The sequence below is a fragment of the Nymphaea colorata genome, chromosome 1, assembly GCF_008831285.2.
Source record: "Nymphaea colorata isolate Beijing-Zhang1983 chromosome 1, ASM883128v2, whole genome shotgun sequence".
Classification (NCBI taxonomy): Eukaryota; Viridiplantae; Streptophyta; class Magnoliopsida; order Nymphaeales; family Nymphaeaceae; genus Nymphaea; species Nymphaea colorata.
In genome coordinates, this window is record NC_045138.2 from 35,372,284 (window position 1) to 35,387,414 (window position 15,131).

The window sequence follows — 15,131 nt, forward strand, 5'->3', positions numbered from 1 at the left end:
GACATCAGCTCTCCAACTTGAGGGGGAGATTGTTGAGGCAACGGCTAGTCTGCAGCAACAAACTTTCCTCTTGTGCAGAAGTTTTTTCCCTTTCGTTGTTTTATTTCCTTTGTTGTTCCCATCGGTTCTCCTCAATATATGTCTGTAAGGGTGAACCACCAAAAACAAGAAAGAATGAAAAGAAAAAGTCTGGTTTTGTTCGTTCGTGGATGTAGGCAGCAATAGCCGAACCACGTTAACTCTTGTTTGTGTGTGATTGCCATCTTTCTTCAATATTTGACACAGATCTTCGTTTCCAACGGGAAGGGAACAAGAGTATGAGAGAGGTTGTTCGCTGTTTTTTATTCCTAGCTCTACGTTTTGCATTACTAACTAAAAAACCCGCTGCAGTATGCTCTCTTGCACTAGTCTACGACAGGTTCGGTATAGCTTTTATCATTTGAAAGCTTATCCTCTGTCATTTTCTAATGTCATTGTCATTTCCCAGCTGGAAAGTGATGTAAGATTTATTTCAACCACTATAAATTTATGGGTGCTTATACGGAGGATACAAACGATATTTTCCTTCCACTTGTTCCTCTTTTTCTCCTCAAAGAGGAAATGTTTCACCTACATTCTCTGGTTATTTTTCAGCACAAGCACACACATTCTGGATTTCTCAATCAGGTACTCTATTTAGTGAAATATTTACCTGTTCAAAAAGGTTTACTTCTTTTCATGATGTCAGTAGGTGCAAAACAAATGAACGTGCATATTTTCTAGCTCCACCCTACATGCCTTATGTTCATCTGCAATTATATTTTCAACTTCTATACTGCCTATGGCTTCTTGGAGACAACATGTAGTTGATTTCTGTGTCAAACTTTGTTCGGTCTATAAAGAAAGCTAGATATATATGTTCTGAAAAAGAAAAATGGTAAAATCTTTACATTTCTGTTCTGGTTCGTCGTCTTCATTCTTTTTTCCTTTTGTTTGTGGTGTCCATGTCACAGAGTGCCCAGCGGCTTGCACTTTCAGGTGCTCAAAGACTACATATCTCAAGCCACGCAAGTTCTTCTATCAAAGTTGCTGCTTGATGTGTAGGTGTGTGCCACCAGGACCAGATACTTGCGCCCACAAGGGGGCATGCCGTTGCTACAATAACTGGAAGACGAAGAGAGGCAGACCCAATGCCCTTAGGAATCGAATTCCCATGATTCCTAACGCTCTATTCTTTTCTCATGTTTGGCTAGTATCCAGTTGTTCTATGAAGCTAAAACCAGTTTTCCATGTTCTCGTAAGTCATCTAAGGTGATGAGCTAAAAGCAGTTACCTTGTTCCTGTATGTCATCGAAGTTGATAAGGCCACAGTTTGAGTGTTTTTGTATATCAACTAAGGTGCTAAGACCACCTGGGGAGAGGCTAATAGACGTAGTTCCTTTTCATCTTGGCTTCTGAAGTAATCGCCTCACATATTAAACAAAGAAGCGGTTGTTGCTGCTGCTTTTTGCAAATGATCCATCTCCGCATGTTGTGATGTGTAAACACCGATGTTACTGAGATGATGTTACAGTTTCTCTATGAATAGCAGGCTGGGGATAGGGCTGCACAACGAGTCGAGCCAGCTCGGGCTCGACTCGAACTCGCTCGGAAAAACTCGACTCAAGTTCGACTCGTTTATAAACGAGTCGAGTTTGAGTTTAAACTTATACTCAAACCATTAAATGAGTCGAGTTCGAGTTGTAAGAACTCGACTCGTTTATGCTCGGCTCGGCTCGATTATTGAAAATCGTTTCACTTAATTATACAAACCGGTTCACCGAGCCGCCAAAACCGGTTCACGATTTAGGTTAAAACTTTTTGTGTATTCTGTTTTCATTTTTAACTTTTTGTTTTGACTTCTCCCTCTGTCTCTCTCATTTCTACGAGACTGATGGCCATTTGCTCCCCACTTTCCCTCGCTCCTCTCTGCAAGCTCCTGTTTGGGAAACCTGTGTCAAGAGATTGGGAGCGCAAGGCAATCTTTGAGGCGATGGGCAATGTGATACGGAGGCTCTTTGATGATGTGTTGGGTAATAAGGAAATGAGGGTATGCTCCCTTTCCACTCTGATCACCTTCTTTTTCCTTCTTTCCACCTGCCCATGTGGGCAATCTTCTCTTAGTTTCTGTTGTTGATTGTGTGCCTCTATGGAGCTTCATTTGTGCCTTGTTGGCTTTTGTTTTGTTCAACTTTTATCTCTTTCTGTTGACTTGTTCATGTGGGTGTAGTGGGGAGATGTTCTTTTGCATTTGTTGATGGTGAGATGAAACTGTAACGAGAAATCCTTTCAAAGAATGTATTGTAAGTTTGTGATGCGTACAGAGGTTGCTTTCGTGTAAAATGGTGAGATGAAACTGTAACGAACAACATTTGTTGATGCTCTTTATGCATCTGTGATGCGTACAGAGGAGCTTTCTCTCTGTGCAGCTTTCCCTTTTTTATAAATTTGTGATGCGTACAAAGGAACATTGTTCATTTTTTGCCCTTATTCAAAGGTGTTCACTGGTAAACGAGTTAGGTAAGTCGAGCTCGAGCTTGCGTCAGAGCTCGAGCTCTTTGAGCTGAGTCGAGTTCGAGCTGGGCGAGCTCGAGCTCGACTTGGCTCATGTGCAGCCCTAGCTGGGGAGGAGGAATTCACTCCTCGGGTCGACTACTCTGTCCCTTTGTGCTTAAAGGAACACAACCATGTGGTGCTGGTGGATCCCTTGGGACTTGCTGCTTGACCGGTCTCTGCTTCGTGTTTTCATACTTAGGGGCCCATTTGATTGTCGGGTGAAATTTGAAGGAAGGGGTGAAATCTGTATGGGCGGGTGAAATTTCACCCGCCCGTCTCACGCCGTATCAAACGGCGTGAAATTTCACCCGTTTTTCGTTAAAGCGAGCGGGTGAAATTTCACCCGCTCGATTTTTTCCGTCTCACACCCATTTTCCCCTCTTTTCTCTCTTCGTCGACGGCCTTCTTCCCCTTTCCTCTCTGACTCGCTGCCTCACCTCTCTCGCTCTCTCGCTGACTCACCTTTCTCGCTGCCTCACCTCTCTCGCTCTCTTGTTCCTCTCCTCTCTCGCTGCCTTTCCTCTCTCGTTGTTCTTTCTTCTCTCGCTCTGTCAGTCCTCTCTTCTCTCGCTGTTATCTTGCTCTCTCCTTCCTCTCCTCTCTCGCTCTCTTGTTCCTCCCCTCTTTTCTCGACATCGCTTGCTTGCAGCAACAGGTGAGTCCATGATCTTGTCGCTCTCTCACATGCTTGTTGGTGAAAACCTATCTCTCCTTTAACTGTTTTGTATTGGCAGGCCTTCTTCTGCAATAGGAGATCTGGGTTAATCCCTCTTCGTTGCTCCTTCAATCAGGTATGCCTCTCACAACCGACAAATTAGTTCTACTCCTTCGTCCTCTCTTCTTTCCTTTCTCTTCTGCAACAGGGGGATATCCTAAACAACATGGATGAATTTTTTTTTAACTGTTAGTTCTCTGTTCTGCTAATTTGCTGCATATGTTTTGCTAAACAACATGGTCCCATGCATTCAGACCACCAAAACCATGTTTGGAATATCTTAGACCGATGTTGTGCATGGAAGATCAGAGGCTTTTTAGATAAGCCACACATGACACAACCATGTTTGGAATTTGTGCGTGTGCCCAACATTCTTCCTCAGTTGTCACAGATGACAAGTCAATAATATATATTTGGTGTTTTCCTGCTGGTTATTTAAGGTTTTTATGTATAGCAATTATTCATTTTTTTTAGCTGCTATCAAAGTTTTTAGTTCTTGTTTGTAAAATGCAAACTTGTATCTTGTACAAAGTGCTCATTTTATGTTAATGTTTTGAGGTGCTTTTACATGATTATGCCCTATTTTTCTTCAAACTTTTGTTTTTCTTGCATCGTACTAATAACACCTTTTTCTTTTCGGTTAATATAGCCATTGTCCACCATCATCGAAGGAGGCACAAAGTGTTTGGTTAACAATAGAAAAGGTAATTTCCTTTAACTTTTGCTTTGTTTCTTGATTTCTTTAGCTTCTCATGCTTATCAGTGCAGAAATACCAAGTTCCATTTTCTTTCGTAAGACATAGTGATCTTTGTGATGCTAACTTCATGATACTTGGTGTTCTGTTTCTCAATATATATTTGGTGTTTTGTTTTCTTTTATGTGAACTTGGCACTGAGATGGATTTACCTGATCTTAGCATTTTAGTGATGCAACACATTTAATGAGTGTATCTTACATTATCCAGAGCAGTCATGTCGAATTGAAGTTAACATATCCACTTTATGCTACTTCAACATGTCGTAAAGTCTACTTTAGGCTAACTTCTGAATGTAGAGTATGTTGTTATTAGATGTTTTTGATCCCCGAGCATAAACTTTCATCATCTGAAAGGAACTGCTTGGGAACCTGTTATGCCCCAAATACTCCACATGTTTTTGGAGATTATGATTGTAAATTGATGCTACATCTGCTTAGAGTTGCAGAGTACTTATAACTGTTGTATGGAATAAGGGAATGTGTTTATGCCAACAGGAGCTCTGCCCACCTGAATAAGACAACTTAAAACTTCCAAGTTGAAGGATAACCAACAATGTGCTAAGAAACTCCACGTCTTCATGGCTTTCTAACACTGTCACATTATGGAATCTTTCTTCCCAAAAACGTTTGCTGTAAAGTTAATGGCTTTCCATTCAAAAGTTGTCTTTTGCTCTCAACTTATAGAGTTAGTTCCCGATTATCTTTTGCTGTAAAAAAATAGAGTTTACTCTTGATTTTGTACCACCGGCTTCCTGTGGTCACCTGCCTTCCTATTTTCTGATTTTTTTAACATTTGAGCCTGCCATGCATGGTTCCAAAGTCCCCTTTTTTCTATGCTTATGGTTGCATTCTTCATGTAGCATGCATGAACTACTAGGAGATTCACTATATAATGTATTGCATCATACATTGTACAAAACAACTTTTTCATGCTAAATTTTTGAAAACTGTAGTTGTGAAGAATTATTGTACAAAACGTTACCATGGAAGACAGCGGTCCTTAAAGGGAAAATCTTACGTAGACTGAACCATAAATGGACTACTTAGTCTAGCTTCTTGTGGAGCATTCACGCATGCCTTACAAGAAATCTGGTGGAGGTTTGAAGCCTAAAGCATACACAGCTATTGAAAAAACCATGATGAAAAGATTCAGTCCAGAATTCACTAAAGAGAAAATAAAAAACAAATTGAAGTATTCCAAACTCAACTTGTCAATCATGAAAGAAATGTTGAATACAAGTGGGTTTGGCTACGACCAAATTAACAAATGTATTCAGGTCGACCCCCAAGTATGGAATGACTACATTGAGGTAAGTTAGACAATTCATACTATTAGGTTTTGTTTCACATGTCTTTACTTGTGCTTGTGCAATATATGAACACATGAATTTTTTCAAAAATATCAGAATAGAAAATAGTACAGAGGACCAAAAGTATGGAGATACTATGATGAGTTCACCGAGGTCTATGACAAATCTTATGCAACTGGAAAAGACGCAATCACATTGAACAACATGCTACATGATGACATTGAACCACTCCCATCTACACTTGCATCTCAGTCGACTCCTTTGTACATGCAACCTGATAGTGAACAATCATTCACACAGATGCTTAATGAAGATAGTCCCCTACAATCGTCAGCACCTCCAACTCTGACAACTTCTGACAAACAATACAACTACACGTAGGTAAAAAAGGAACAGGTCAACCAATGATGACGTATATTACAATTTGTTGAACGGTATAGCTCAGAATGTGGACACTTTCACACATACTTGTAGAGGGTTTCAATATGTCAAATGTTGCGAAATTTTACAAGAGATGGTAGACATTGGGCTCCTAGATAGTCATACGCGACTGATGAGTATGGACATGTTAGCAGAGGACACCAATTCCATGATCTTTGTCAACGTTCCACCTTCAAATTGGGTGACATGGTTGACGCGTAGACTTGTTGATTCGTAGGTAAGAGTTGATTGTTATACATTCAATTATTTGTATAATTCATGTCACGCAAAACATTTCTTGTGTGTTATTAGTATAATTCCATGATCTTCGATGTTGTTTGAAATTGTTATTGTTCATGCAATCTGTTCTTGTTCTTGTACTTAAACACATGTTTGAAATTATGTTATTCAATAAATTACCTTATATGTACATGCAGTTTAGTCCAAATGATTGATCTTGAGATGTTGGATGACGACGATGAACAAGTGTTTTTCATCATTCGGCTAGTTTATGTCTTCATCTTCTCTTGGTTAAGAAGCCAGCCATCATCTAGGAGGATTGTTCATCCATTTAGAGATGCTGATACATCTTTTGTTCAACTTATGCTTGAAGGTCATCCTAAAAATTATTTGGACTTACTCCGTATGGAAGAGCATACATATATGAGATTGTGCAACATTCTAAGAGATAGAAATTTGTTGGAGGATGCTCGTGACATTACAGTAGAAGAACAAGTAGCTATTTTGCTTTTGACAATTGGACATAATGAACGAAATCGTGCAGTTCAAAACACGTTTCAACATTCTGGATAAACAATAAGTAAATAGGTCAGCCTAGTCCTACGAGCGATATGTATATTGGGTAAGAATTACGTTTGACGGCCCAATGGAGAGAAGCCAGCGCATATTCGATAATCTAAACGATTCTTTCCATATTTTCAGGTAATTTCATCATCGTAAACTCAACATGACACATACAACATGACTAACCTGTATATATGCATATAAAATTGTTTAGGAGCAATCGATGGCACCCATGTACTTGCATGAGTCTCAGCTTCAGATCAAGCAAGGTTTCGCAATAGAAAAGTATTCGTTTCTCAAAACGTCATGGCTGTAGTTGGATTCGACACTCGATTCCACTACGTTTTGGCTGGATGGAAAGGAAGTGCAACAGACTCAAGAGTATTCTACAATGCACTTGATCATCAAACGGACCTGTTTGTTGTCCCAGAAGGTACGTAGTTCCACCAACTAATGCACTCTTTTAACAAGCATGTAACAGTGTATAAATAAATTGTGTTCAATTGTAGACAAATATTATCTTGCTGATGGGGGATATCCAAACATTGTCGGTTTGCTAACACTTTATCGAGGGCATCGTTATCATATATATGAGTTTAACACTCAGGGAGCACACTCACCTAGAACTAAAAAAGAATTATTCAACCATAGACATTCATCACTCCGAAATATAGTCGAAAGAACTTTCGGCATGTTGAAAGGTGGTTTTTCAATATTGAAAATGCAAGTACAGTATGCATTTCAAAAACAAGCGCAAATTGTTCTTGCTATATGTGTATTGCATAACTTCATAATTGAACACAATCCAAATGCCGAGCAATTTGATAATGAAGATGCACCTTCGAATGATAGTTTGTCTTAAGCGAACCGAAAAATGCAAGCCAAACACATCAGCGATGAAGCAACAATTCTATGAGAGCAGCTATATCATCTCAAATGTTATGTGATTATCAATTGAATAGTTAGTTTATTTATGAAGTTTGACTATTGTTTCATTTGATTGTTTGACATTTGTTTTGTTTTGAACAAGACAACAAAGATAATGTCTCGCCAAAAGTATTATGTGGTTTTCGAAGGTCTTGAGCAAGACATATATGACAGTTGGGAGGGATGCCAACCATTAGTCTATCGGTACAAGGGAGCCCTCTTCAGATCGTTTGATTCATTCGAAGTAGCTAAGTATCACATGCATGAGTATGTCCACAACAAGTATGATGTAGGCCTCCACTCATTGAAGATGTCATCGCAAAGCAAGATATAAAAAGCACGAAGTTTGTTGAACGGAAGTGCAGCCACAAATGTTGGATTACTTGTTTTGTGATTGCATGTTTTCTTTGTTGGATATGTACTCATTAAACTTCTTTTTTTCTAGATAGTAGGGAATACAACCTTTTGTGGATTTGTACTCATTAAACTTTTGTGGACAGGTACTCATTACACAGTTAAACCTGTATGGGTTAACTAATTTTGTTATCGTTACAAATTTTATTTCATCAACTATATTGCGATGTCATGGTCTTAACTGTGTTATTTCTTTTTACATAAAACTATTGTTGGTACTCTGTGCATCTTGTTGTTTTCTGGATGGTAGGAAATGCACCCTCAACATTTTGTTGTTTTGGAAGATGATCTACTCTGTGCATCAAATAGGATTAAATTTATCACGTAAAATTCTTCATATGCATCAAACATGGTTAAATTTACCACGTTAAATTCTTATGCATCAAACATGGTTAAATTTACCACATTAAATTCTTTCTGTGCATCAAATAGGGTTAAATTTACCGCATTAAATTCTTCATGTGCATCAAACAGAGCCTTAGATTGGAAGAAGGAGAAATTTCATTTTATAAAATTTTTCAGAAAAATTTAACACGGTAAATTTACCACGTTAAATTCTTCTTGTGCAACAAAGGGGCCCTAGGTTAAGGGACAAATGAAAGAAAAAAAAAAAAAGTAAAATAAGGGCTAATGGAGGAGCGAACAATGATCACATTATGTAACTTGTGTGGTTGGTGATTATTCAATGAGGACGACCAAACTTAAGTGAGCATGTTCGCAGCCCCCTACCTGCTGGCAGGCGAATTTAGAATTTGGCAGACTAGTAAAGTAAGGGCAGAGCCTAAGGAGGAAAAAGAAAGAAAGAAAGAAAAAAAAAAGTGGGACGGGTCTATTCTTGTGTGGTTCCCATGAGGTCGATATCGCGTGCTTTAGTGATATGTTCCTTAATCTTCAGCATTTTTCTCTTAAGACGGTGTCTGCACGTCTGGTCTCTCGATCTGAGGCGATTCTTATAGATGTCAAGAGGAGTCCTAGATTGGACGTCTGAAAAATGCAGGGAGCTGGGACACGAATTTGTATTCATACCAGCCTGTTTCCTCTTATTGGATATCCATGAGTTTGGTGGATAACAAAAATCTCAGAAAAATGGTCTCCAGGTTTCGTGGATTTCATGTGAAGGTCACATAAGATTTGACTCTACAATCCCAAATCTGATCAAGTAGTCAAAACGGAACGTCACAAAGACAAAGGATGCCAAAAGAAATTTGACTTTTCGACTAAGAAGGAAGGTAGTAACTTTTTGAAGATCACTATCATAGAGTTTTTGTCTAGAAAAAAAGGCAAAATTAAACAAAAATGAGAACATTCTCGTCTTTTTCTAAAGAAAATTTAAGAATGGCACTCATAAATTTGCTTCCGTATACGAAAATCCGTTGCCTTCCATTTCTTGCCAGTCAACACTGCGTACAATAATTGGTGGGACCCATGTGTCCATTATTTTGTTGTAATGAATGGGAAGGAAAACCCAAAAAAAAAAAAACTACACTGGGAGGATTTCTCCATGAAGGATGACGTGTGCCGCAGGAATTTTTGAAGTTGAAGATTTGAGCACCTTTTCCTCAATCGGTGGGTCCTATCGATCCTTGGGAAGATTAAAACCAACGCAAAGGTCCACTTGCATGCTGTGACTGAGTGCCTCTTCCGCTGAGACGAGACGAGATCCCAAGTACCAAGACCGAGTGAATAATTCTCCAGGTCCTTCTCATCTAATTAATTTTTTTCTTTTTCATCCAAAAAAGGATGTTGAGTTTTCTTTTATTGCTCCAGATTGTTTCTCTCCAACGTTGCAGTAGCCGCGTGGTGAGCACAGAGCAAACCCGTTCTTTCCTCCGTTTCAAGAGAAAAAGAAAAAATTCATGCCTCAGACAAGAAAAAACGAAGTAAAGGATATCGTCCATTTTTGTGATATATATTGAACCTAACGGGATTCCATCCGTTCATGTGGGCGAGCGCTACCGGCGGAGCAGCTGCAGTCGCCAACCTGCCACCGAGTTGGGATTCCAAATCAGGGAGAAGAAGAAAGAAAAGGGATTTGATTTCACCTATTTTCTGTGATATCGAGTCCCTTGTTATCGTGTGGACGAGAAAGTCATGGACAATTGATGGTTCGTTTCACATGTATGCATGAGGTTCCAATGATCGGCGGAGGAAGGGAACTGATGTTTGTTTGTGCAGAAAAGGAGGGATATAGGGCTCCCTTTTCCTCCATCTCCTGATCGTACCGTAGTAGCATGGTCAATTTCCTCCATCCATTGTTAGTTCATGTCATTTCGTCTCCAAAAAGGTTACTCGCCAACCGGGAAGAAACTTCAAGATATATAATATGCCCCCTTTCCCTCCCGTAGTAATTGGTCCTGTCTTTCCAGGAAATTGAAACACTAAGCCAGCCAGGAGTGTCCGCATTTCTTAGTATTTTATTCACTCCAGAATTTTTCTAGTTGGTGTTAGTCTCCCTCCTTGAAAACCTTTCTACTGGTTAGATCTGTTGCATATCTAGCATCTGAAATTAATTTGGTCAATTACGTGTTCAACTTCATTTGGTCTGGGTCGCACTTTGATTTGAATCCAAGCTTAAATAACTCTGAACTCTGTCTTCCACAATCCTCGGGGCGTATTTGATTCACGGTACATCCTTCACTCCGTGTGAGGAGTATTCCTTATCTTAAATAACCTTCTCTGTGAACAACGTCGCTTCCTGTGTTGAAGAAAAAGCGATTTGAGTTAGACCTGTAAATGCATGACTTTCTTTTCTTTTTTTCTCTCTAATTTTGACCGTGGAGCGAGAAGTTATCCGGGGTGAGGACCACGGTTCTCTGTCAAAGGATTTCATGAAGGACATTTTTTCTACCACGATCGAGGATCCATGTAACAATTCGAACTTGAATCATTGGTCGCCCATATGTGTCTCTTGGGAGACATCCGATTGCCTATATGTTTTTTCTGTTAATTAATCAATTAAGCGCTTCCAGACCGTTGATTCGGATGACATCCATTTTGCCGTAAGCTCAGGCAAAACCACCTCAACATCCATTTAAGACGGTCCTAAATTAAAGAGTGAGAGAACGAGCGGTTTCCAACGACAAAGAAGCCTATCTAGCTAGCTAATGTATGTGGAGAGGGTTGTGACAGATCACAGGCGTCGTATTCGCAGCATCACGACGCGTTCGAGAGTTGAAGCATCTTACTCCTCTTGAACAGACGCTATCGCTATAATGTTGGGACGAAGGCCGATCGAAGGGGCGGGAAGCACCTTCTTCTTCTTTTTCTTCTTCTTCTTCTTCTTCTTCTTCTTCTGGCTTTTGGTGGTGTTGGTTAGATAGTGACCAGGTCGTGAAACCATGTGCACGACCACGTGAGGATGGCGACCCTTCGCCGCTTAGGACAAAAGCTTGCCAACCGAAAGCCCGTCATAAGTCCAAAGATCATCTCAGTTCTTACTCAGTAAAAGAAGTATAGCCAAGGAGTCGTCAGATATCTCTTTCTGCCCGTGTGGAATTACATAACTCACCTCTTATCTCTCGAGCACAGACGTACAAAGCCCCTCATTCCTGTCACTAGTCATCACAGTCATTGATCTTGGTCGTCTACCATTGTGTATAGCTGTCACATAATGGGCACAATCTGTATCGGATCTACCACCTTATTGCCTCACTCCAAACTTAGATAGGATAGTTTTTCATCGGTAACAGCAAAAAATGAACCTTTGATCATTTGATTACGGAATGAGACCCGTCGAATGACAATTATTAGCTCTTAATCGGTCTCATATTGTATTGCATTTGGTGTTTCGCTCAAAATTGTCGCAGTCCTGCTGATGTGCTTATCCTTGTGCATCTACTAACTGCCAGCGGGTCCGCTACTGCAAATGTTAGAACTTGACTTTGAGATATCTGCAGAAACATGATTTGTGTTTCTTCTCAAAGGCAACCCTCATTTTCGTTGGTCTAAATCAGATTCGTCTGATTTATACGTTAGGAGATGCATCTCTCTCTCTCAATGAGAGTGCAGGTGTAAGAGTCCGGGCAGACGGGGAATTTAGTATTTTATCACAGTACCCAGATCACCGCAGTCACTCCTTTATTCCTTCTTTTAACATCTGATAACTACATTTAATGTTCCAGCCTCTGGAAGATATTGTGAGAGAAGTGGCTGCCATATAAATGCTTCAAAGGTTATGCCAGTCGGCGAGGTAAGAAACGAAAAGGAAACCAATGGACGCTTGAGAAAAGTAGAATCTGGCAATACATCTAAAGTAGGGATCGGAAGAAGATTGATTCATTAGCAAGTGGGAGATCATCAAACCTTAACTATTAATGCAGGAGAGACAAGACAAGAAATCTTAACCAACATATATAAACTTCCAATCATGGACTATATAACTCAATCTTTTTTTATTTGATGAACAAAAAAAAACATCTACGGAAACTTGAAATATTGCAGCATCCAAAAGAACAGGAGGAAGACAGTGAAGAGATAAAAGTGTTAACTAAGACCAAGAATGTATTTACTATTTCACTTGCTCTTCTTGGACGTAAAGTCCAGCCCTTTCCCTGAGTTGTGCATAAATGGATTTCAATCATGGCCTCGGCTTCCAGTAGCGAGCACATAATTATACAACTTGTCACTTAGAGATTACGGTTGGTTGATGAACTATTGCAAACCCTTCAGCCACGTCGTGAAGTGGAATAATAACGAGCTAACGTTGGGTTCAAGGTGAAGTTGGATGAGAAATTTACTATGGGGACTAAAAGTGTTGAGAGTAATACTCTTGCAATTGACGGAACAGCAAATCCAAGGCCAACTTGGTAATTTTAAGGGTGGCAGCAAGTCTTGTCCGGGGGAAACGTGGTGGAGAATTGGCCGCGCGTTCCTTTCAAGGTCTCAAAATTTTATATACACGACGACCAGCGGGCTTCGGATGACAATCGGAACCCACGTCCCAATCATTGACACATTGTTTCTCTCTCTCTCTCTCTCACCTAAGTTAAAATCAGCACCATCATCAAAGCAGAAGATGAAACTTCGCTGTATTTGGTTTCGTGTCTAAACAGATTAATTGCTCTAGTGCTAGAACTAAATAAAACGACCCAAACAAAAGGAGGACAAAATGTCAGTAAAACTTTCACTTACATGAATACTGGCGCAAACAACAAAATTGCATTTTCAAAACGGGAACTCTTCTTGAAGCAGTTGGTGGGTGCAACTATAGGAAGTTGCAGCTTTCTGTTATATTCGATTGTTCGTCTTATGTTAATGGAGGCAGAAAAAGTGATACACAGTTTAGTAAATTGTGTAACTAGTCGCGCTCCCGGACAAATAGGCTATACATACTGGCAACGCCCACACAGAAAATGATCTGCATCGTGGATGCAGAATTATGAGTTCTGCATGCGCTGTCAGCAGACTCCAAGCTTGCACAAGCAGAAAAAGATTCGGGACAAGTTGGAGGGCCCAATGCTATCCCTGCACAAGCCCGGCTGCATGTGGCGTACTAATCTCTGTAGCCCATATTTCCAACCTAGACGCTTCTGCATCGCTCTCTCGATCAGGCCATAATTAGGACCTGTGACGTGATTAAAGCCGTGATGTGCATGGCTGGTTGGGACAGGAGGCAAGGTTCATTTCAGACAATTATATGTTCAAGTAAGTAACAAACTGCATGCATTTTCTCGTTGCTGTAGAGAGGTAGAGAGAGCGAGAGAGAGAGAAGCAGGCTCCTGTAAATTTCTAAATCTTACGCTGAGCAGTACGTTTACACAGAGTATGGAATCCCTGCTTCCCAAATCAAGCAAAGAGAGTCTCTCCCTCCCTCTCTCTCTCTCTCTCTCTCTCTCTCTCTCTCTCTCTATATATATATATATATATATATATATATATATATGAGAGAGAGAGAGAGAGAGAAATTGTAGGTGTTAAACCTTTAAATGGTAGACGGATGAAGAAGAATCTCAACATTTGAACTTTTTTTAAATGGGCCAGCAAAGAGAAAAACAAGAAAAAGAAAAGTGATGGAACATTTTCATTATCTAGTATTTATTTCACACAATTTTTTTTTCATGTCGTGCTCTCAATCATTAATATGAAATATTACATATGCCAAATTCAATTTATATTATACCGCATGGAAGTTAAATACCACGTTTACGGCCTGTGAAATTGTCAGCATAATATAATGAGTTGGACATCCACATACAATTAGAGCCACAGCCCATCGCCTCTGCCTTTGGAGGCATTGAAATCATTATTGGATCATCTGCCTCAAAGTTTCAGTGACGCATGCTAACAAAATTTGCATTACGTTTGGAGTTGATGGAATTCAACTGCTTAAGAGACACTGAAATACGTTTCCATCTTTCGCAGACAACCGACAAGTGGTCACTATTAGCAAATTAATCACGACCACTAATCGGTTGCCACAACAAAAGAAATGACTTTTTGAAAAGGTTTTCAACGTCGTTTCTGCCTTCGATCGAAAAGCTATATTTGACATAACTTGTCACTTCGTTCAACCAGTTATTGGTTAGTCAAAATCGGCTTCTGATATTATATATATGACGTTAAACTTACTAGAGAATACAGAAAAAATTTCACTAGATTAACTAATTATTATTCCAAAGCGTTGATGGTATGTAAAATGTGAAGCCATAGCGACATCCGTCGACCATTTCATGTCAAGAAAATTACTTTTTAAGTGTTATGAACAATGTTTGCTCTTCATTTTTCATAAAGATGCACTATAGAGTTCATAATGTTTTTCATAATTTGCGAATCAAAGCAAACAGAAAACAGAAAGTTTCATTTAGCAAAAGCACGCATGCGTTACTCAGGAAAGCGAATTTTCTCAGCCAGGATAGCTTCTAAAAGAATATAAAATTCTAGTGAACTAGTCTGAATGTGCGCGTCCACCACCTGCGATGGCCGCCGCTTAAGTCCTTTTCGTGCACTTATGACATAATCGTAGGGCCAATAGGTATAGAATCCCACATTCCGTTCTCTGAAACAACGGGTTTATCTCTCAGCTAGTGCAGTTTTAAATAGATTATCTAGTGATTTCACTTCACAGTTGTAATCTAATCAATCCGCTTTTGGAATAGCTACTTGTAGAGATAGATATATCTTCACGTACGTACCCTTGATGGTTCACTGTATTTTGTCCTTTTTCTTTTCCGAATATTTCGACATTCACATTCGGAATTGACGGGTACGTGTT